This window comes from Oncorhynchus clarkii, chromosome 1, assembly GCF_045791955.1.
Source record: "Oncorhynchus clarkii lewisi isolate Uvic-CL-2024 chromosome 1, UVic_Ocla_1.0, whole genome shotgun sequence".
Lineage (NCBI taxonomy): Eukaryota > Metazoa > Chordata > Actinopteri > Salmoniformes > Salmonidae > Oncorhynchus > Oncorhynchus clarkii.
Window position 1 is genome coordinate 21521461 of NC_092147.1, and position 22996 is coordinate 21544456.

General features: G+C 42.2%; 1 protein-coding gene across 2 annotated transcripts in view; it reads right to left on the bottom strand.

Annotated features, from left to right (window-relative positions):
• The window catches only part of LOC139385385 (synaptic vesicle glycoprotein 2B-like), a 56104-nt gene that overhangs the window by 20821 nt on the left and 12287 nt on the right, over positions 1–22996 (bottom strand). Inside the window, exon 1 of one of the 2 annotated variants that reach the window (XM_071130477.1) lies at positions 19337–19491. The exons of the other annotated variant lie outside the window; for it this stretch is intronic. The gene's annotated coding sequence lies outside the window, so the exon portion shown is untranslated. Of the gene's footprint in view, positions 1–19336; positions 19492–22996 lie in introns of those variants that run through there. 2 annotated transcript variants of the gene reach the window in all.

Below are 22996 nucleotides of genomic sequence, written 5' to 3' on the forward strand. Positions count from 1 at the left end.
ATATATAAAACTGTATTTTTTTTGTGAAGAATCAATAACAAGTGGGACACAATCATGAAGTGGAACGACATTTATTGGATATTTCAAACTTTTTTAACAAATCAAAAACTGAAAAATTGGGCGTGCAAAATTATTCAGCCCCTTTACTTTAAGTGCAGCAAACTCTCTCCAGAAGTTCAGTGATGATCTCTGAATGATCCAATGTTGACCTAAATGACTAATGAGGATAAATACAATCCACCTGTGTGTAATCAAGTCTCCGTATAAATGCACCTGCACTGTGATAGTCTCAGAGGTCCGTTAAAAGCGCAGAGAGCATCATGAAGAACAAGGAACACACCAGGCAGGTCCGAGATACTGTTGTGAAGAAGTTTAAAGCCGGATTTGGATACAAAAAGATTTCCCAAGCTTTAAACATCCCAAGGAGCACTGTGCAAGCAATAATATTGAAATGGAAGGAGTATCAGACCACTGCAAATCTACCAAGACCTGGCCGTCCCTCTAAACTTTCAGCTCATACAAGGAGAAGTCTGATCAGAGATGCAGCCAAGAGGCCCATGATCACTCTGGATGAACTGCAGAGATCTACAGCTGAGGTGGGAGACTCTGTCCATAGGACAACAATCAGTCGTATATTGCACAAATCTGGCCTTTATGGAAGAGTGGCAAGAAGAAAGCCATTTCTTAAAGATATCCATAAAAAGTGTCGTTTAAAGTTTGCCACAAGCCACCTGGGAGACACACCAAACATGTGGAAGAAGGTGCTCTGGTCAGATGAAACCAAAATTGAACTTTTTGGCAACAATGCAAAACGTTATGTTTGGCGTAAAAGCAACACAGCTGAACACACCATCCCCACTGTCAAACATGGTGGTGGCAGCATCATGGTTTGGGCCTGCTTTTCTTCAGCAGGGACAGGGAAGATGGTTAAAATTGATGGGAAGATGGATGGAGCCAAATACAGGACCATTCTGGAAGAAAACCTGATGGAGTCTGCAAAAGACCTGAGACTGGGACAGAGATTTGTCTTCCAACAAGACAATGATCCAAAACATAAAGCAAAATTTACAATGGAATGGTTCAAAAATAAACATATCCAGGTGTTAGAAAGGCCAAGTCAAAGTCCAGACCTGAATCCAATCGAGAATCTGTGGAAAGAACTGAAAACTGCTGTTCACAAATGCTCTCCATCCAACCTCACTGAGCTCGAGCTGTTTTGCAAGGAGGAATGGGAAAAAATTTCAGTCTCTCGATGTGCAAAACTGATAGAGACATACCGCAAGTGACTTACAGCTGTAATCGCAGCAAAAGGTGGCGCTACAAAGTATTAACTTAAGGGGGCTGAATAATTTTGCACGCCCAATTTTTCAGTTTTTGATTTGTTAAAAAAGTTTGAAATATCCAATAAATGTCGTTCCACTTCATGATTGTGTCCCACTTGTTGTTGATTCTTCACAAAAAAATACAGTTTTATATCTTTATGTTTGAAGCCTGAAATGTGGCAAAAGGTCGCAAAGTTCAAGGGGGCTGAATACTTTCGCAAGGCACTGTATCTATTGGGTCTCAGCGACAGCCCTGATATCTGCCTGCTCTTCTCTCGTAAAACAGAAGAAATAAAACAGTTATCCTGCACTTTCGTTTTCAATCTAATTTGTTACCACACAAAAGGCTTATAATGAGACGATTTCTGTTGTTCTAATGCACTCAATACTGAAACACCTTAAGTGTTTCAAATTGAATGAATATGCCTCAGGGGGTTAATTTGTTCACTGGAATGATAAAATATTTCCTTAACATGATCAATTTCAATATGTTCCTTAGAGAATTCCTATTGCTACTTATACATGTCTTTACCAACAATAAGTTACCTCAGGTCATAGACTAGATGTATAATGTAATAACCTCTCAGACCATTCAGCTAACACTTAAACACAACAATGACAACAATAATAAGGCACCCCATACCTGGTGAGCCTTATAATTGTGTAATTATATATATCACTTTCACAATTTCTCTGTACAGTTAATAAATTAACAGGCTGGGTTGTGGGACAGTGGATGCGCATTGATAATTCTAATGGAACTGTTAACATGCATTACCCGGAGAATGCGAGGATTGTGGTGCTATTACTCCCTGCTATCAACCAATCAGCCTCCAGGATCCAAACAACCGTTTTATAATTGTAAATTATTCTAAAGTTTCATATGGTGCAGATTGGAATCTAGATTCTTGTTAAACCTCTGAACATTCATTCTGATATTGAGATCAGCGGAACCCTAACGAATCTCCCCCACTAATCCACCCCATAACAGTGCTCTTTAAATCTCTATAGCCAGAGAGCAGTGAGGGAGGGAATCCACACTGTCACAGTCACAAGCAGGCCTTTTCTTCAGCCCTCTCACACACCAAAGAGCCTGGTAATGCTACAAATGAGATTCGTCTCGCCCTGGGCGACGCTGGCTGGCTGTCACTAGTCTCAACTGGCTCTCTGGATAGGATGCCTCCACTCCAACTTCCCCCTCCTCTCTATCACTTGTTCCCACCATGTCACTACACTGAGATGACACTATGGCTGCTGTCGAGGAAGTGTTGGTTTGGTCCCCCCCCATCAGAGTCTAATCATTCATCTGGTAGGAATGAGGCAAATGTGACTCACTGAGAATTATCTCTACTTTTTGAATCTTTTAGAAGTTTTGTGAATCTACCCCACTAAATATTCTATATCAGCCAACCTTTGAGTATTTAATAGCCTATTTTTTAGTGGTAGTCAATGAGAATAGGATTAATTTGTTTCTCCATTTTAATCATGGTGTAATGAGGGACACCGGAAGGTACATGGGCATCTTCTTGGATTCATTAAACGGATAAGGAGTCCCAGGAGGCCAAGCCAGGAACTGCGTGTGTGTGTTTGTGCGTGTGTGATGATGATTCCCTGGATCTACACTACATGACCAAATGTATGTGGACACCTGCTCGTCAACTATCTCATTCCAAAATCATGGGAATTAATATGGATTTGGTCCCCCCTTTGCTGCTATAACAGCCTATACTCTTCTGGGAAGGCTTTCCACTAGATGTTGGAACATTGCTGCGGGGACTTGCTTCCATTCAGCCACAAGAGCATTAGTCGGGCACTGATGTTGGGCGATTAGGCCTGGCTCGCAGTCGCCGTTCCAATTCATTCCAAATGTGTTTGATGGGGTTGAGGTAAGGGCTCTGTGCAGGCCAGTCAAGTTCTTCCACAACGATCTCGACAAACCATTTCTGAATGGACCTCGCTTTGTGCATGGGGGCATTGTTATGCTGAAACAGGAAAGGGCCTTCCCCAAACTTTTGCCTCAAAGTTTGAAGCACAGAATCATCTAGAATGTTATTGTATGCTGTAGTGTTAATATTTCTATTCACTGGAACTAAGGGGACTAGCCTGAGCCATGACAAACAGCCCCAGACCATTATTCCTCTCCACCAAACTTTACAGATGGCACTATACATTGGGTCAGGTAGTGTTCTCCTGTCACCCACCAAACCCAGATTCGTCTGTCGGACTATCAGATGGTGAAGCATGATTCGTCACTCCAGAGAATGCGTTTCAACTGAGTCCAATGGCGCCGAGCTTTACACCACCCCAACAGACGCTTCGCATTGTGCATTATGATCTTAGGCTTGTGTGTATCTGCTCGGCCATGGAAACCCATGTTATGAAGCTCCCGACGAACAGTTCTTATCCTGACGTTGCTTCCAGAGGCAGTTTGGAACTTGGTAATGAGTGTTGCAACCGAGGACAGATGATTTGTAAGCGCTACAGCACTCGGCGGTCCCATTCTGTGAACTTGTGTGGTCTACCACTTCACGGCTGAGCTGTTTTTGCTCTTAGACGTTTCCACTTCACAATAACAGCTCTTCAGTAAGGCCATTCTACTGCCAAGGTTTGTCTATGGAGATTGCATAGCTGTGTGCTCGATTTTATACACCTGTCAGCAACGGGTGTGGCTGAAATAGCCAAATCCACTAATTTTAAGGAGTCACACTTTTGTATATATAGTGCATGTCTTCCTCTCTGACATCTTATCAACACTTCCCATCCTCCTTCACACACACCCACCCACCCAGCCTGGCTGCCTTCAGCAATACAGCAACATTCTCTCACCTCTCCATGCAAGCACTCTAGTTCACACAGCACTCATGCACCAAGGCCCTTCTCTCTACAAAGAGGAAATGAATGGCAAATTGGATGAGAACAAGGAGCAAAGAGGCGCAAAGCAATACCTGTGACAGATTGGAGGGTTGTCCTGTATGATACAATCATACTGCATGAATAGAATAGGGGTTCAGGAAAAGAAGACTGCTTATGCCATGAGGTATGAGCTCCCCAAGGCATTGTTCCCACTAGTTTGAAAAGGGTTGTCTGAGTAAAATCTATTTATAATACATTTTGCAGCAGCTGTTCCCCCTGCCCAATTCCATAGCTGTCGGAATGATATTGTTTGTCCATCTGTGTTTATTTTAAATCTGGAATCCTTAGTTGCTACATACATTTTTGGACTCATTAATTAATTATACAGTGCCTTGCGAAAGTATTCGGCCCCCTTGAACTTTGCGACCTTTTGCCACATTTCAGGCTTCAAACATAAAGATATAAAACTGTATTTTTTTGTGAAGAATCAAAAACAAGTGGGACACAATCATGAAGTGGAACGACATTTATTGGATATTTCAAACTTTTTTAACAAATCAAAAACTGAAAAATTGGGCGTGCAAAATTATTCAGCCCCCTTAAGTTAATACTTTGTAGCGCCACCTTTTGCTGCGATTACAGCTGTAAGTCGCTTGGGGTATGTCTCTATCAGTTTTGCACATCGAGAGACTGAAATTTTTTCCCATTCCTCCTTGTAAAACAGCTCGAGCTCAGTGAGGTTGGATGGAGAGCATTTGTGAACAGCAGTTTTCAGTTCTTTCTACAGATTCTCGATTGGATGCAGGTCTGGACTTTGACTTGGCCATTCTAACACCTGGAGATGTTTATTTTTGAACCATTCCATTGTAGATTTTGCTTTATGTTTTGGATCATTGTCTTGTTGGAAGACAAATCTCCGTCCCAGTCTCAGGTCTTTAGCAGACTCCATCAGGTTTTCTTCCAGAATGGTCCTGTATTTGGCTCCATCCATCTTCCCATCAATTTTAACCATCTTCCCTGTCCCTGCTGAAGAAAAGCAGGCCCAAACCATGATGCTGCCACCACCATGTTTGACAGTGGGGATGGTGTGTTCAGGGTGATATGGTGTGTTGCTTTTACGCCAAACATAACGTTTTGCATTGTTGCCAAAAAGTTCAATTTTGGTTTCATCTGACCAGAGCACCTTCTTCCACATGTTTGGTGTGTCTCCCAGGTGGCTTGTGGCAAACTTTAAACGACACTTTTTATGGATATCTTTAAGAAATGGCTTTCTTCTTGCCACTCTTCCATAAAGGCCAGATTTGTGCAATATACGACTGATTGTTGTCCTATGGACAGAGTCTCCCACCTCAGCTGTAGATCTCTGCAGTTCATCCAGAGTGATCATGGGCCTCTTGGCTGCATCTCTGATCAGTCTTCTCCTTGTATGAGCTGAAAGTTTAGAGGGACGGCCAGGTCTTGGTAGATTTGCAGTGGTCTGATACTCCTTCCATTTCAATATTATCGCTTGCACAGTGCTCCTTGGGATGTTTAAAGCTTGGGAAATCTTTTTGTATCCAAATCCGGCTTTAAACTTCTTCACAACAGTATCTCGGACCTGCCTGGTGTGTTCCTTGTTCTTCATGATGCTCTCTGCGCTTTTGACGGACCTCTGAGACTATCACAGTGCAGGTGCATTTATACGGAGACTTGATTACACACAGGTGGATTGTATTTATCATCATTAGTCATTTAGGTCAACATTGGATCATTCAGAGATCCTCACTGAACCTCTGGAGAGAGTTTGCTGCACTGAAAGTAAAGGGGCTGAATAATTTTGCACGCCCAATTTTTCAGTTTTTGATTTGTTAAAAAAGTTTGAAATATTCAATAAATGTCGTTCCACTTCATGATTGTGTCCCACTTGTTGTTGATTCTTCACAAAAAAATACAGTTTTATATCTTTATGTTTGAAGCCTGAAATGTGGCAAAAGGTCGCAAAGTTCAAGGGGGCCGAATACTTTCGCAAGGCACTGTATATACCCATTTATTCTTAAATGCCTCATGAGTTAATTTAACTGTTGTACCCATCAGAACCCAAAATAAGATTGTTTACAAACCTTGGAGTAAACCAATGTAAATGTAAACAAACACTGTATAGCCTCAAAGCATAGTTAAAACTATAATTTTGATCTCATGGATGGTCAGTCCTTGCATCCAAACCTCTGTCTATGAATTAGAGAGCTTTTTCCACATACTTTTGGTCGTGTAGTGTATTTTGTTTAATATTGCAGTGGCAAGACCATAAAGCACATGGGATATGGGCCTTGAAGTTCTGCAGCATTGCTGGTTTTCCTCCTGCCCATCTAGGCTCTTAATAAGGGACTGTTTCAGACCCCAGGTGAGTGGGCTCTCTAACCAATCGAATATACTGTGGAGTACAAAACTGAATATCTATCAATTATCTGTGATGTAGAAAAGAAAACCAGCAGCAGCTTGAGACCTGGATTTGAATAACACTGATGTAGGATATATATTTTCCTTCTTCTATTTCTCTTCATAAAGTGTGAAAATGCATACTGAAAGCCTTGGCCCTGCCTCTATACTGCTGAACCTACTCTAGTGCCACTTCCTTGTTTGTTGACTAAGACAAGTGAAGGTCACGATGCCCATATGGACTAGGCTCAGGGAGGGAATCACTTTCAGCACGGTTGCCAACTCTACCTGATACCCTGTATTCTGAGATCCCAGAGAGATGAGCGGTTCCTTTCTGAGACAGAACAGGTATTGGACAGAGAGAGGGAAAAAGGTCAGTAGCTAACCCATGCTCTGTTCGAAAAGTACTGGTAGCAGAGTACAATACAATGAGGTGTAAATGGTTGAATTCACTGTCGGATAAAGACTGCAGGACAGGCCAGTAAAACATTTGATCAAACACAAATGTATGGCATGTGAGAACCGTGTAGGACAGGGTTACTTAACTCTTACCCTATGAGGTTCGGAGCCTGCTGTTCTACCTGATTATTAATTGCACACACCTGGTGTCCCAGGTCTAAATCAGTCCCTGAAAACATTTAACGGAACTGGCTTCGATGTCCAGGGTTGAGTTTGAGGTGTGTACGAGTCAAGCAGTCAGCGTTTCCCAACTCCGGTCCTCCAGTAACATCAACAGCACACATTTTTGTTGTAGCCGCGGACAAAACACCTGATTCAACTCATTGAGGACTTGATGATTAGTTGACAAGTTGAATCAAGTGTGCTTGACTGGGGCTACAACAACAATGTGTGCTGTTGGGGGAAACACTGCTGTAGATAACGGCCCTTTCTTGTTTTGGTTTAAATGTGGTTTAAAATAATATGTTTTAGTCTATTTCATTTATATTATGCATGGGAGCACCATGTAAAGACAGCTTAAATTTCAGGCTTGCAGGAATCTTACTACACAGCTGCATTACGCTTGAATGAATTATTCTGTTCTCTTGTGATGACATGATGAACGGAAGGCACTCTAACACCAGGGAGAGGGCACAGACCTCTGGAGGGAACCAGCAGCAGGGAATCAAAGATTTGAACAACTCATTGAATAAGCAATAGACTGTCAATAACAGTAGTGTCATAAAGTGACACAGGAAGCTTGACACAGGAGGCTGTCTATGGGAATCGAATCATCCTTGAGCAAGGTAGAACACTTTGCAGGTCGCCTAGAGATGTGCCTTTCAAACAGCAATTCCTTCTCACCAATGTCTGAACAATATTTGACTTTATGTGGGAAGCAGCAACATTAGAAATATCAACAAAATGCAGAGTAGTAGGTGATTATTAAAGCACAGAGTGGAATATTATACTGTGTTACTTGCGCCAGTCCAATATAATATGTGCTTTCAACTGCCCAGGAATTGACCCCTGAATGGAGATTGCTTTGAGGCATATAGACACTATAACAAAATCTTCTACGCTATTATAGAGCTGAGGTTACTAGAGTGTGTCTAAGAACATTTGCGTTTATAGTTCACTAAATATTTCAGTTTTATATGATAGTTTGCAGTTTTTCCTGCCAAATCACCAGCAGGTATCAGGAGAGGTAGGCTTTATCGACAGTGTGAAGTGACAGCATGGAGTGGATGATTTAGAATCTATAGCCTTTTGAATGTGTTGGTAGGGAAATCATATTTTGTGGTGCGATCAAGTGCTCTTTCAAGATGTTACTCAGACCGTGTAATAAATTGCAAATAAAGGTTATGTGATAATCAGCTGAGCCCATCCAGTGCTGTGGTATTTAGTTTAAAGGATATATATCAAACGGATCTCTCTACCATTTGCTATGAAAACATCTAAAGCACATTATTTTGAGTGGAGCATGACATGAGAAACAACAGTTTCTTTACACAGACACCATTTCATGCACACTAAGCCTCCTTCCAGAAATTGAGTGAAAAGGCCATTCTATGGTGAAGGATATCATGGTGGATGTCTGAAGTGAGCTTGGTAAATGAAGGGCCATTACTTGATGATGATTACTGTGTATTGTGGTATTGGCTGTCTGTTTCTGCTTCAGTAATGACTACAATTCAGGAAAAGTGCTTGTGTATTTTATAGACAATGGAAAGGGCAATAAGGAGCTCCCTTAAATCATATTGGAATATCCATCTACATATATATTTTTCTTTATGCTCATCTACATTTTCCAGAGGCAGAATGCCAGAGTGAATATGAGGTTTATGTATTGATATAGTTTCCTCTGATGAATTTAAGTGATTGAGGCAGACACTCCCTAGGCTACATACAGACTGCTCATACACTGCGTGTACAAAACATTTGGAACACTTTCAATGACAGACTGACCAGGTGAAAGCTATGATCCTTATTGATGTCACTTGTTAAGCCTTGAGACAATTGAGACATGGATTGTGCATGTGTGCCATTCAGAGGGTGAATGGGCAAGACAAAATGTTTCAGTGGTTGTAGGTGTTAGGCGTACCGGTTTGAGTGTGTCAAGAACTGCAACGCTGTTGGGTTTTTCACACTCAACAGTTTCTGTGTGTATCAAAAATGGTCCACTACCCAAAGGACATCCAGCCAACTTGATACAACTGTGGGAAGCAATGGAGTCAAGATGGGCCAGCATCCCTGTGGAATACTTTTGACACCTTGTAGAATCCATGCCCTGACGAATTGAGGCTGTTCTGAGGGCAAAAGGAGGTGCAACTCAATATTAGGAAGGTGTTCCTAATGTTTTGTACACTCATTCTATATTTTTTCCTCTTCAGAAAAAATGTAATATTTAACACATGAACATTGGATGAATCTGACACAAACAAACAGATCAAGTAAACTCCAGTATTTCTACACCAGAAAGTGAGTGGTGTGTAGGTAGTTTACTAGAACCGACCTGGAGCTGATTACCACCACAGTACAGTGATTTCCTTGCTTTCCTTGCGCCACCATTTTATTGTCTGTGAGCTGAGTTTGTGCCAGCCTCCCTCCCAGTGTAGTCTCACCAGAGAGGACAGTCTCTGTTTCCTGACACTGAGCACCACCACGACTACACCAGGTATAGACATCCCGAGCGAGACATTCTGGCACAGGATAGGCACGAGTCACAACTTCCACTCCAGATGCCAGAGAATTATACCATTATAAACTGGGTGGTTCAAGCCCCGAATGCTGATTGGCTGACAGCCGTGCTACTCCGTGTTGCGTCGTGCCTAAGAACAGCCCTTAGCCATGGTATATTGGCCATATACCACACCCTTATTCCATAAATAGACTCTGTGGCAAAAGCTACATTTTGTTTGGGGTCTATAACATTATAACACTATAATGCTATAATAGCTGACTCACCAGGTTATGCCCTGCCCACTGGGCACAGACGTCAATTCAACGTCTATTCCACGTTGATTCAATGTAATTTCCTTGAAATGACGTGGAAACAATGTTGATTCAACCAGGGCGTGTCCAGTGGGTGAGCAGTGATTCTGATATGCTGGTGTATTCATAATATACACTATTTGTTCTGCCCTCTCATTATTAAATCACGTTATGAGATGATGTGATGATTTCAGCCTGCATCATATACAATTGCATCCATGAGGTTTGATCTTTCTCTGCATGTCTAAGGGGATGACTCCTCCTAACATATAACAAATCTATTGCAATCAAAAGTATTTATAAAGCCCTTTTTACATCAGCAGTTGTCACAAAGTGCTTATCCAGAAACCGAGCCTAAAACCCCAGAGAGCAAGCAAAACTCCCTATCTAGGCTACGGACGGTCACTCCCTTGGTACCTGCTGCCTACGTTGGCTACATCTGAGGGAAACTGCAGGCGGTTTGCAGGCATGAATCTGTGTCAACCTGGTACATACAAATGGTCTCTGTTTCCATGGTCAGGATTCTATGGTTTCTCCTGACTTTATGTAAGGAGCAGCATATCTATCAAGTTCATGACACCATGAATAAGATTACATGGACAGGGGTGACCTGATCCTCGATTTTATATTTTATGTTCCTGGTGTTGTTCTTTAAGGGAAAGTTCACCCAAATTACAAAGTGACACATTGGTCTCCTTACCCTGTAAGCTGTCTATGTACAAGGTATTACAGCAATCCATGCTTTGGTTTAGTTTCCCTGGCAGTGGCTGGCACCGTTTGCTAATGCTAACGTTTTAGCATGTGTGGCACAAATCCCATTCAAATTATGGGACCGATATTAGCATTTCATCACAACATGTTCAAATCATCTAAAAGTGTGATGATGAGGAGGTTTTGTCTTGGGCAGTAGTACATCATTACTGCCTTAGGGATCAAAGGACCAGAAACGGGCATAATGCAGATAATCAAGTAGAAAGGCACATGAGAACCAGTGTGGAGCTACAGCCACAGCACAGCAGAGAGCACTTGGGTGCTGCATCAGGTCTGCACACATGATTGTGGCAACCTTAATAATACAGTAGCAACCTTCTCTAACAACCTCTGTGTCTGCCCCCTGACTAATCAGGCCACATCAATGTTTGAGGAAAAGGTTAGTCAGCCAACATGAACCATGGGAAGCCAAATGTCATACATGACATATTGATGATATCTGAACAGGTATAGATATAATTCTAATTTTCTATGTGTAACAACTTTCACTAATTGGCAGGCATGCAACGCATACCCAAAATCTCCATATTTAACAAAGTAAGAAGTCTTTATAGGGTGTGTGTCACGGTGATTATTGGCATGGCTGGATGGAATATACATGTTGACCAATGAGACTGGTGGTTGGCTGGAACTAACACAGAGCACAATCTGTAATCCCCCGCATTGAGATTAAACCTCAACCAGCCCACTTATTCTCAGTGACTGGACTGACCCCCCCCACCCCACGATCTGTGTCCAGCTCTTTCTCTCTCTAACCCACCCTTACGCTAATGCAGAGAGAGAGGGAGAGAGAAAGAGAGAGAAAGCGTGTGTGAAAGGGACAGAGAGAAATCAGACATTGAGATCGGCTGCCCCGCAATTGAATCTTGCTGAAGACTGCAGAAATGTAATTATGTCCAGCGCTGCTCCGAAAGCTTTAGATTATTGTTCCAGCAGCAGAAAAACAGGGCCAAACATAAAAGATGCAGCACTCCATGCTTCGATGTCAACACTGAACTGATAAAGTCAGGAGTGAAGGATGGCAGGAGGAGACCCGGCTTTTATTGCTGCGTATGAGAAGGAAATGAATGTCTGGCTGAATGAAAAAACAATCCCTCCCTTTCATTGGTGTCTTTCTACACACGAGTAGGCTGGTTTTATTAGAGCACGTTGACACCTCTATTCCTTGACTGGATCTAATCTCGACATTAGTTGTTGTAGTCTGGGAAATGTGAAATTTACCCTGAAAAGTGGCATAGGAGGCCATTCGTAACTCATCTCAAACCAGGTTGTCAATTTTCACCAGTTTTCATTGTCTCGGTCTGAAAACAAACAAAATAAACTCTGTCTCATGTGACCATCCTCGCTCTCGCTCTCTCTCTCTCTCTCTAGTCAGAGGACAACACTTCTCCCATGATCCAGAGTGTTTCAGGTTGCTGCCCCGCCTTGCCCATCCTGCCTTGGTTCTCTCTTTGCTGACGCCATGCCCAGCTGGGAGTTGCATAACACTAGCTTGTGCCTTTCAGTTGGGTAGGTACTTTATCCAGAACCATAAAAATCTATCTATGGCGTCTGTGACTCCGTCTATCTGGTTTCGACTCCATCTATTTGGCTTTGAGTCTGTCTACCTGGCTTTGACTCCATCTATGCCTTTCTCTATCATGTATCAATGTATATCTCCAAGGCCATTAGAATAATATATATGGAGGACACTATAGGACTATGAGGTTTGTTTGGTTGGAAAAATACAGTACTTTATAGAATGCTTCGGAAGTTGATTTAAAACATCTCGCTAAACTGTTACTAGGCAGGTTTCCATTGACCCGGGTTTATTTGACAAACACAATGTCGCAAAAAAAATCATTGCGACATGTGTAATGGAAACAGCAGATATAGGATACATTTTCTAAAGATCGACCACATTTCTATCTGTTCGACATGGGTGAATTTTTCTTCTGTAGAAAAATCTGTAGAAGAACTTTCTTTATTAAGACAAATGATGATGGAAACTTTTTTTCGAATAAATTATGATTGGCAAATAATAATGAAGGTAGCCTACCGGCACGTGATGTCACCACATAACTATAAAGCTCCACCCCAAAATTAATTGTAAATGCCTACGTCTTGCAAAAATCAATTTTCAACTATAAAAATGATGTTTCTTTGAAGGAAATGGATTGTCCTTACCTTCAAGAATACCTGGAATTCTTCATCTTACTTTTCTGGTTGGTTGGCACGTTTCACCATCTAATTACTTCAGATCTACAGGAGTGCACGTTTCACCATCTAATTACTTCAGATCTACAGGAGTGCACGTTTCACCATCGAATTACTTCAGATCTACAGGAGTGCACGTTTCACCATCTAATTACTTCAGATCTACAGGAGTGCACGTTTCACCATCTAATTACTTCAGATCTACAGGAGTGCACGTTTCACCATCTAATTACTTCAGATCTACAGGAGTGCACGTTTCACCATCTAATTACTTCAGATCTACAGGAGTGCACGTTTCACCATCTAATTACTTCAGATCTACAGGAGTGTACGTTTCACCATCTAATTACTTCAGATCTACAGGAGTGCAGGTTTCACCATGTCATCAACCGAGGCGATACGTTGGCACATGAGAATTATTACAATATGCAAATATTAGTCAATTATTGCATTCTATCCATGTTGGCTTTCACGGGCTACCTGAGACATGAAACAGATAGGTGGGAGAGCATACAAGCTGCCGCCAATATATTAATGCGTAATTTGCCTAAATGGGTAATGGAAACCCTTCAACCACAATATTTTCATTCAACAGTGTAGGTTTTTGAGATATATAGTTTTTAGGTGTGACGTCATTACGTCAAGCTGTTTTCAAAGTTCCATGGAAACGCACCCTAGCAGGTAATTTTTGCATCTATTTTCTATGCAAACTTTCTAAATGTTGACAGAAAATTCACTGGACAAGTTAATGGCTAATGATGCTGCCTTGCTCTTTTGCATACGTGTTCATTTAAAGGAGTTCTCTTCACTTCAGTGTTTGTAACTGGCCTCCCGAGTGGTGCAGCGGTCTAAGGAACTGCATCGCAGTACTAGACGCATCACTACAGATCTGGGTTCGAGCCTGGGCAGTGTCGTAACCGGCTGCAACCTGGAGACCCATGAGGCGGCGCAAAATTGGCCCAACGTCATCCGGGTTAGGGGAGGGTTTGGCCCGCTGGGATGTCCTTGTCCCATCTCGCTCTAGCAATGCCATGTGGCAGCCAGGTGCATGCATGCTGACTTATGTCACCAGCTGTACAGTGTTTCCTCTGAAGCTGGCTTCTGGGTTAAGCGAGCAGTGTGTCAAGAAGCAGTGCGGCTTGGCGGGGTTGTCTTTCGAAGGAAAGACCTTCGCCTCTCCTGAGTCCGTACGGGAGTTGCAGTGATGGGACAAGACTGTAACTACCATCATGATGTCATCCCATCTCATCCCCTCTTCCCACTAATTGATGTGATGTGATGTATATCTCCTCATATGTCTGTATTTCTATCTTAATTAGTGCTAAAACAAAAGAGGTTTGTTTTAAGCATCTGGTGTATCAGATTCAGATCTGATGCTTGAGTGAATCTTGTTATAAAGGGAAGAATACTGTACCTAGTGTTCGGTGTTGTTACGTCATTAAAGTTTGCTTGAGCTTTTTGCGCATAAAGGCAATGACTCATAGTTTAGTACAAAACATAACTGAAGCCAAAACATTTTACATCTGCTCAAGAAACCAAGCAAGACATTGTAGTCTCAGCAAATGAAAATGCTCACACATAGGCTAATTTCATGGTTCTGCTCTGGCAGTATTATTTTTTATCTTCACCACTATCACTACCTCTCCATTGCGATGTATTTCATCAACATCTCACATACAAATAAGATAGATATGTTCTGATACATCCCAATTTTGGGTGTATGGTAAATATCAGAGATATAAACCAAGCCATCCCTGGGTGGGGGAATAAAATATATGTTATAAGGCCTGGTGTGCCAGTCAGGGGCCAGGCTGAGGGGTGGCAGTGTGCTGGTCTCATGCTGTCGTCTACCCCGCAAATAAAAAGGGAGAAATAAAAGTGAAAGGTCCATTAAACGGAGAGGGGGAGGCTGATGTCTATTACTCGGCCCTGCAGTGTGTACCGTTATGCTTCAAGGCACATAGAACAGAGCACACATTAGTTTCAATAATTTGTTATTGATTCACTTTCTGGCCCTCAGTTCTTTAAGAACACTACCAATGGACAGAGAGATTCCAGATTGCTATGGGGCCCGTTCTACGGATAAAATGGAATTTACTGGATCATTCTCATAGCCTCTTGTTAATTGAACCCACTGTTCATTTCCGGCCAGTCTCATCAGTGTCATTCAACAAGTGTCCTAATGACATTGCTGTGTGACCAATGATTCAGCACAGGAGATTGGATATATTGTTAGGAGTAAACCATTGGTCATCAATGATCGTCATGCCCAGGTAGCAATTGAAGATTGCTAATGACATAATATCGCCGATGGTACCTCCTTTGCTGGCAGTGTGTCATCATGAGGTAGCCATACCATCTAATGTAGCTTTACTGATCACCAAAGACAGAACTGAGATAATAACCTTGGACTAGAACTCATCATGATGTTATTGACGAGCTCCCAGTGACTGTCACTGTGTTTTCTCACTACAGTGGCTGTGGGGAGAGACTACTCACTGTGTGCACCAACAAGGTCCAATGTTCAGGCACACAGAGGACATGTCACCTATGACCAATATCCCTGGGCAGCTATCACTCACTTCAAAAGGAATGGTCACAATGACAAAGTCAGGGAATCAGTTGGGAAGCCCTAAGCTGCTTGACATGTGTTAAATGAAATATGATGGCATGGGTCTGAACAGCCTTTGTGACCTGAAGGGAGAACAAAGGGTCCACTGGAAGAGGTTCAGTGACGATAGCCGAGCCGTGGGTTTAAGATGAAGTGGAGGATCTTCTGTGTCGTTAGGAGAAGTGCCTCTATGCTGCTGTAACTCATGGTTAAATATTAAAGAACCCACTGGTGTCTGACTGCACATTCTATTTACTGCCTCCTACAACCGTCCATCCTAGAGCCAGAGAGAGACGCTTTCTCTGAGATGGGTCTCCGGAAGGACATTGCTATGCTATTTTCATTACTGGTATTGTTCTGGAAGACCATTTTGTTGTAATTATGTCATGTCCAGGGATGTACTGTAGCGGTAAAATTCAACATTATGAATGGCGTCAGCAGATAAAATAAAAGAACAAAGCTTCAAAACACACATGAAGGTGTTCAAAGAGGCCACGGAGAGAAGGAGGGTCATGAAAAGGAAGAGAGAACAAGGGAAAGAGAGAGAATGGGGGAGTGAAAGAGAAAGAATGGGGGAGAGAAAGAGAAAGAATGGGGGAGAGAAAGAGAAAGAATGGGGGAGAGAAAGAGAGAGAATGGGGGAGTGAAAGAGAAAGAATGGAGGAGAGAAAGAGAAAGAATGGGGGAGAGAAAGAGAGAGAATGGGGGAGTGAAAGAGAGAGAATGGGGGAGAGAAAGAGAGAGAATGGGGGAGTGAAAGAGAAAGAATGGAGGAGAGAAAGAGAAAGAATGGGGGAGAGAAAGAGAGAGAATGGGGGAGTGAAAGAGAGAGAATGGGGGAGAGAAAGAGAAAGAATGGGGGAGAGAAAGAGAGAGAGATGCTTTAAAGTGCAGCATATTAAAGATTCATATTCAGGGACAGTCTGTACCACATTATTTTCAGCCCCCAAAGCCCTCAGCTGTACAGCTAAATAGCATCAATAGACTCTTAAGCAGTTAGCATTAGAAGGAATACTTTCAACCATGTTTGAAGAGTCTTGATGATTCACCGGATAGAGCTTCTAATGTATAGTATCCTGAATGTAACCTTACTGAAGTTGTCCTTTTTATTTAAAATTCATATTTTCTTGCCACAAATGCAATCGTCTGCGTCGATTGCAGGCAATTATTTTGTATGTGTACAAGCATTAGCATATTCTATGGCTTTTTCTCGTTTGGGCAAAAGTCCATCTTCCTTCCTCTCTCTGTGACCCAGAAACCGATAAGTGGCAGAGTGGTCGAGGAGTGCCAATTCGTTAACAGGCAAACGGTCCTCCCCTCTATAGCCTCCTTTTGGCGAAGAAGCACAAGTGTACCTTAACGCGGAAGAGTTTTGATATCTGCCAAACACCCTTTGAATCAGCTGTTGTATTGTCGCAGGAGAAAAGCATGCAGACATTTAAAAACGATGTGGTACTAAACATTTGAATTACAACTTACTTATTTAGTTTTTATCACTTTACAAGGTTCTTTTGATATCCACTCTTGTAAACATAATTTGCCTGATGACGAGCAAGTGGAAAAGGAGCTTATTTCAAACAAGAGCATTTTCATCTCCATTCATATTCCTCGCCACCTCTACTCGATTACCTTTGACCTTTTTTAAAAGGAGGCGAGAGAGGTTGGAGGAGTGAGGACGCAGGAGTGAGGATGCAGGAGATGAGCAAATCTAATTGAGAAAAGGCCGGTCAGTCAATTTCCTCACTCGATAGTGGAGGGCCCACTATAAAACCAAACCACTGGTCCTGGCTCTCAACCCACAGTAAATTGAACTGACCACATAATGTCCCTGGTACATACAAAGAGCATTGAGTAAGTATTTGGCATTTGATTAATGTATTTGTTTTATAACAATCAGCATTTCTCCAAGTAGATTGACCATCAAATTAAATGACCTTTAAATATTTTGAATGAATCTATTTAGTTATATTTGTTTTGGGGTTTTACTTCATGCATGAAGTATTGCTACCTGGTTTTAACATAGTCCTGGTATTTTCACTTTTTAGAAGCTACATATTGTCCCTGTATAGATCATCAGACGTACAGGATTGAAAACAACATTCTCTCGACCTTTCAACAGGGACAAACTGTCAGATTGTCAAGATGAAAGTAGACCGTCGATTGTGTTATTTTCCCTTGGGCATCTAAGTTAGCTATAGAACCTGTTGCAGCAAAGCATTGATGTTTCGTCCCGTTGTTTAATATCGAGTCTACCCTCAACCTGTCTTTCTTGATTAAACACACATTCTACCGGCAACACTTTATTGGTGCACACCATATCAGCCCTATCTCAAAGCACACCAACCATCTCAGAGATCTAATCGTCTAAGATATCCTGTCAACTTCTAAATGTTGGATATTTTGCTCTGGAGCATTTGATTTAGCTCTTACACACATACGATCTTCTTCCTGATCGTGGTTAAGATGAATGTGGAATACAGATAAAACGTGACTGAAATACCCAGGGAGGGTGCTTATGGGAGTCCCATTCCACCCTCCCATCTGTCCACACTTTGCATGTGACAGCAGGTTAAGAGAGAGTGTAAGTGGGCTTGTTCTGGCTGTTGTCTTCTTAGGGAGGAGAATAACGTGCTAACAGGCCAGCTCTGGTTATGTGATCTAAAGACAGTAATGCACCGCCGTGCTTTGCTTCTGCCTTGCATAGGCAAGATTATTATTGATAAATAATGCATATGTTCCTTTCCACTGCAGGAAGAAGCCTGTCCCCTCATACACACACTCCCTCAGTAAAGCCCAGCTAAGTAGAGCAATAGAACCTACACTAATTTAGCTGCAGCATCACATCAATTCTGTGATCTATGTACTATGCTGTTCCTGTCCATTAGTGTTATGTATTTTGTCATATTCTATGTTTTGTGTGGACCCCAGGAAGAATAGCTGCTGCTTCTTCAACAGAGGATCCAAATAAAAATTGTGTAGCACAGCAACAAACTCTTGGTACATTCTTTGATTTAAACAACATTCTCTCATCTGTAGCAACTTTATCTGCACACTACAGTAGAAATGAATAGCGCTGGAATCTGTGGCAATCGCTTTTATGAGTATCTTCATGATATTACAGTATTTTGGAAACAAACAGAAAATGTCAAAATATGCATTTCACTGTTAGTCTACATCTGTTGTTTACGAAGCATGTGAAATCAAATTTTATATGATTTAAACTTTTTTTGCATTTGTTTTCACATCCTTGCTATTCTGGTCATGATTTCTTACCCTAACAGTGGTTTTCCTGGTTAAATAAATGAATAATACAAAAATGTAAGTATCAAATACATTTTCATTGGCAATGCTACATTAATGACTCAAAACTTTTCAGGGAAAAGTGTATCTGAAATATATCTATTGATTGTGCAATATCACCCGTAATCTATCTTGCTGAAATTGGAGTTCCTTCCTTAGTGTCTTCCTCATTTATTTGAAGACGGTGTTTACTGCATTTGCTTATCTGTAAGGTTTTCCCAAAACTAGCCTGGAATGATTTCTGTTTTAAGATGTGAAAAAAGTGCTGAAAAGTGCAGGGCTTTTTGAGATTGCATCCTCAGCCTTTGCCTCCAGCCTTTTTTCTAGGATAAAAACACCAGCAAATATTCTATCAGAATCTAATCTAAAATCAAGAGAAAATAATGCATTTGAAATGAAAAAACATCAACAAACAAACAAAAATGTGTCATCTTACCAGTGTTGGCATCAAAACAGTAATTCCTCCTTTAGATAAAGACCAAAACATCCCTTAAAAGAGGTTCAAATCCAGGACTGGGGCCTATGGTAGTAAAGTAACAGAGGATACCCTCCTCTAGCTTCAGTGTACAACTCAGGAACAGATTAGGGTCTGCGCCTGCTATCCGCCCCACTCATCAAAGGAGGAGCTCCCTATCCCTGATCACGCCCACCCCATCACACTCACAATGGTAGAGTCCACCCAACCTCTCTGCAACAACAAGCTCACACCTCTTCCCCGGAAGGAAGGAGAGACACACTACTGCGCTGAATTGTGTGTGTGTGTGTGTGTGCGTGTGTGTGTGATGGAGGGAGAGTGAAAATGAGAGGAGAGCAGAGATGTGGAGGAGGGATTGAGGCTGGCAGATGGGTGGCTGGTGATACCTAGTCAGTTGCACAACTGATTGCATTCAACCAAAATGTGTCTTCCGCATTTAACGCAGCTCTTCTGAATCAAAGAGGTGCGGGGGGCTGCCTTAATCAATGTCCATGTCATCGGCACCTGGGGAGCCAGTGTTGTTGGGGGGTTAACTACCGTGTTAATTTTTTCCCCCAGGTATACGAACCAGCAACCTTTCGGTTACTGGCCCAATACTCCTAACAGCTAGGTTATCTGCTGCCTCGTGTTGGCTTAGGTTAAAGTGGAAATGGATGATCTTGCTGTACTCCTACAATAGACAGTGGGAGGAGAGGCAGCTCAGCTCAGAGCTGCTGTTTGTCTTGTGACACTTTCAGATGGGTTTTCAGGAGAAGGAGTTCAGCAGTGTCACACAGGACAGGTGAATTACTGCAGGCCGTCTACAGTATGCTGCTCTGGCTCCTCTCTAAGATGGAGTGATGTTACACACAGGAGGATGCGGCTGGCAGCATACTGTCAAATACAACTGTAGGCTTCCACACCTTGAATGTTTTACAATAGTGCTTAAAAAAACATATTTTAGCGTGGCAGGGAATTGAAGCTACCCTGTCATATTTCCCGTTCATCTTAATTGATGAGAGTTCCTTGGGCAGAATTGTACAGTGATAAATAACCAGCTATTATAATGGAATAAAAGCTCGCTGTCAGGATTAGATTAACAGCCACACTGGCCCACAGATTTCTGTCCAGAGCTGTTTACCTGATCCAGATCAGCAGGCCCTCTATTCTCACCTTTCAGTCTGCCTAACTGTGTGTGTGTGTGTGTGTGTGGGGGTGGGGGTGGGGGGGGGGGGGGGGGAGCACCCACTGTGCTCATTAAAAGGCTTGGCCTGGTCCTTGACTTTCACAGACAGATGCTGTGGCTGCTGTTTATTCTGCCAGAAGACCTATACTGTACTGAATAAAGGTAATTGTCTTCTAAGATTCAGAAAGTTGTCTTCACTTAATAATATGGTGAGTTCATAAGATGGTCCATTCAGGATGTCAAGTTGTCTGACAAATTCCAACTACATAATGTACATAACGTTTAATAAAAATAGTTTGACTGGAAATGGCATCTGTGAGATGAAATAGCCAGTCTGTCAAAAACACAGTTAATTTCTCCTATTACCAGTGACATTCAACTGAACATTTGCAGGAATGACCAAATAGAAAGAATTACATTCTCTGTCTCTGATGAGCCATGAAAAGCACAGAACGAGAATAAAACTGTTGGTACTTCCTATCCTCAGACTATCCTCAGATTGGTCATCAATAATTCAAATATCAGCATTCCGCACCCATCCCTTGTATAATAATAATAATAATAATAATAATAATAATAACTGTCTACGATGATGTATGTACTGTACATGCTTCTAAAATGGTGTAGTGGGACTTCCGCTATCGTCCTAAAATGGAGTTCTGTCCTAACTGCACAGCTGTGATGTGGGTGATTCCCCCTAAGCCCCTCCCTGTAGCCAGGCAGCCAGGCAGCCAGGCATACAGGCAGGCAGGAGGGCCCACCCCTGGAGAGGTCCAGTTGGTTTGTCCTGCTGCTGCCTACTAGGACATCATTATGGAGAGTAGATGGCCAACACAGCATAGGGGGAAAGATCCCTAATCCCCATGCCATATAATTCTGCTCGAAAGAGGATTAATTCCAACAGATAGTCGGTCAGGAGGAAGAACCATCCACTAAATATATTTAATAGACAATCTGTCTTCATTATTGACAATTACTTTACTACAGTATAGTACATTTATTAAAAAAAATATTTAACCTTTATCCATTCACAAACCTCATTCACCAACCTCATTCTTACCGGTCTGACTTAAAATAACTACGCCATCCGGGGCAATTTACTCTCCACCCTGAGAGCAAACCGACACGTCCAGTTGTTGTAGTCGTCACACAGGATCGATAAGCTTTGATTCCAACTGACCCCGTGTATCTGTTTGCTTTTCAGGCAGGAGGCTCTCTGAGGTAGATATAGGGATTATGCTGGGTACACACTAGGGGTATAAATCACGTTTTATTATTCTCAGTGGTTTGAATGAGTTTAGTTCAATTCATAATTCCTGGCTGGTTTATATTTCTCCAGTGGTCATCCATCATCCTTTGTATGCATAACCACTTTGATTATATCAGTGTGGCTGCATTTCATTAAACCTCATAGGGATCACTATGCTTGCCGCCTCAAAATATTCTGCCATAGAATTAGTTTATATGCAGATGACAAAATGCTACATTGCTTGAGAGATGGTATCAGTGACTGGTTAACTGGTAGGGGGAGAGAGAGAGAGAGAGAGAGAGAGAGAGAGAGAGAGAGAGAGAGAGCGAGGGAGGGAGAGCGAGAGAGAGGGAGAGAGAGCGAGGGAGAGCGAGAGAGAGCGAGAGAGAGCGAGAGAGAGCGAGAGAGAGAGAGAGAGAGAGAGAGACAGAGAGAGAGCGAGAGAGAGAAAATATATATCAGCCTGTAGGGGGTGGGTCCTGGAGGAATGGGGCGGGTGTTTAAACCCACACCAGCATCATCAAATCCCTCTGAACAGATTGGTGCAGCAGGGCCCCAACATTAATCATTGAGCTGTCTATCCCCCATACTATGCTGCCTGCCACTCTGCAGGCCCTGACACAAATCATCATTACAATCCAGTGGGGCATCCAGTGAGTCCCCCCTCCCTCTGACTCTCCCTTTCCCTCACTCCATCTCTCCCTCCCTTTCTCTCTCATAAATCAGCGTGGACCCAGATGAGCATCTCTCTCTATTCTTCTGCGGAGCCTATCATCTCTCCTGGATGAAGCGCCGTTAAACAGGGATAATGTATGTTTTACTACCGTCAGCTGTCATACCACTTTACCTCCCTCCCAACAGATAATTATCTACAAACAGATGGCAGTGACCAGACAAGACAGGCCCATTTGGCATCAACCCCTCAAAACAGGGTAATTAACACCCAATGAGCATTTAAAATCAAATCAAATCAAATCAAATTTTATTTGTCACATACACATGGTTAGCAGATGTTAATGCGAGTGTAGCGAAATGCTTGTGCTTCTAGTTCCGACAATGCAGTAATAACAAGTAATCTAACTAACAATTCCAAAACTACTGTCTTGTACACAGTGTAAGGGGATAAAGAATATGTACATAAGGATATATGAATGAGTGATGGTACAGAGCAGCATAGGCAAGATACAGTAGATGGTATCGGGTACAG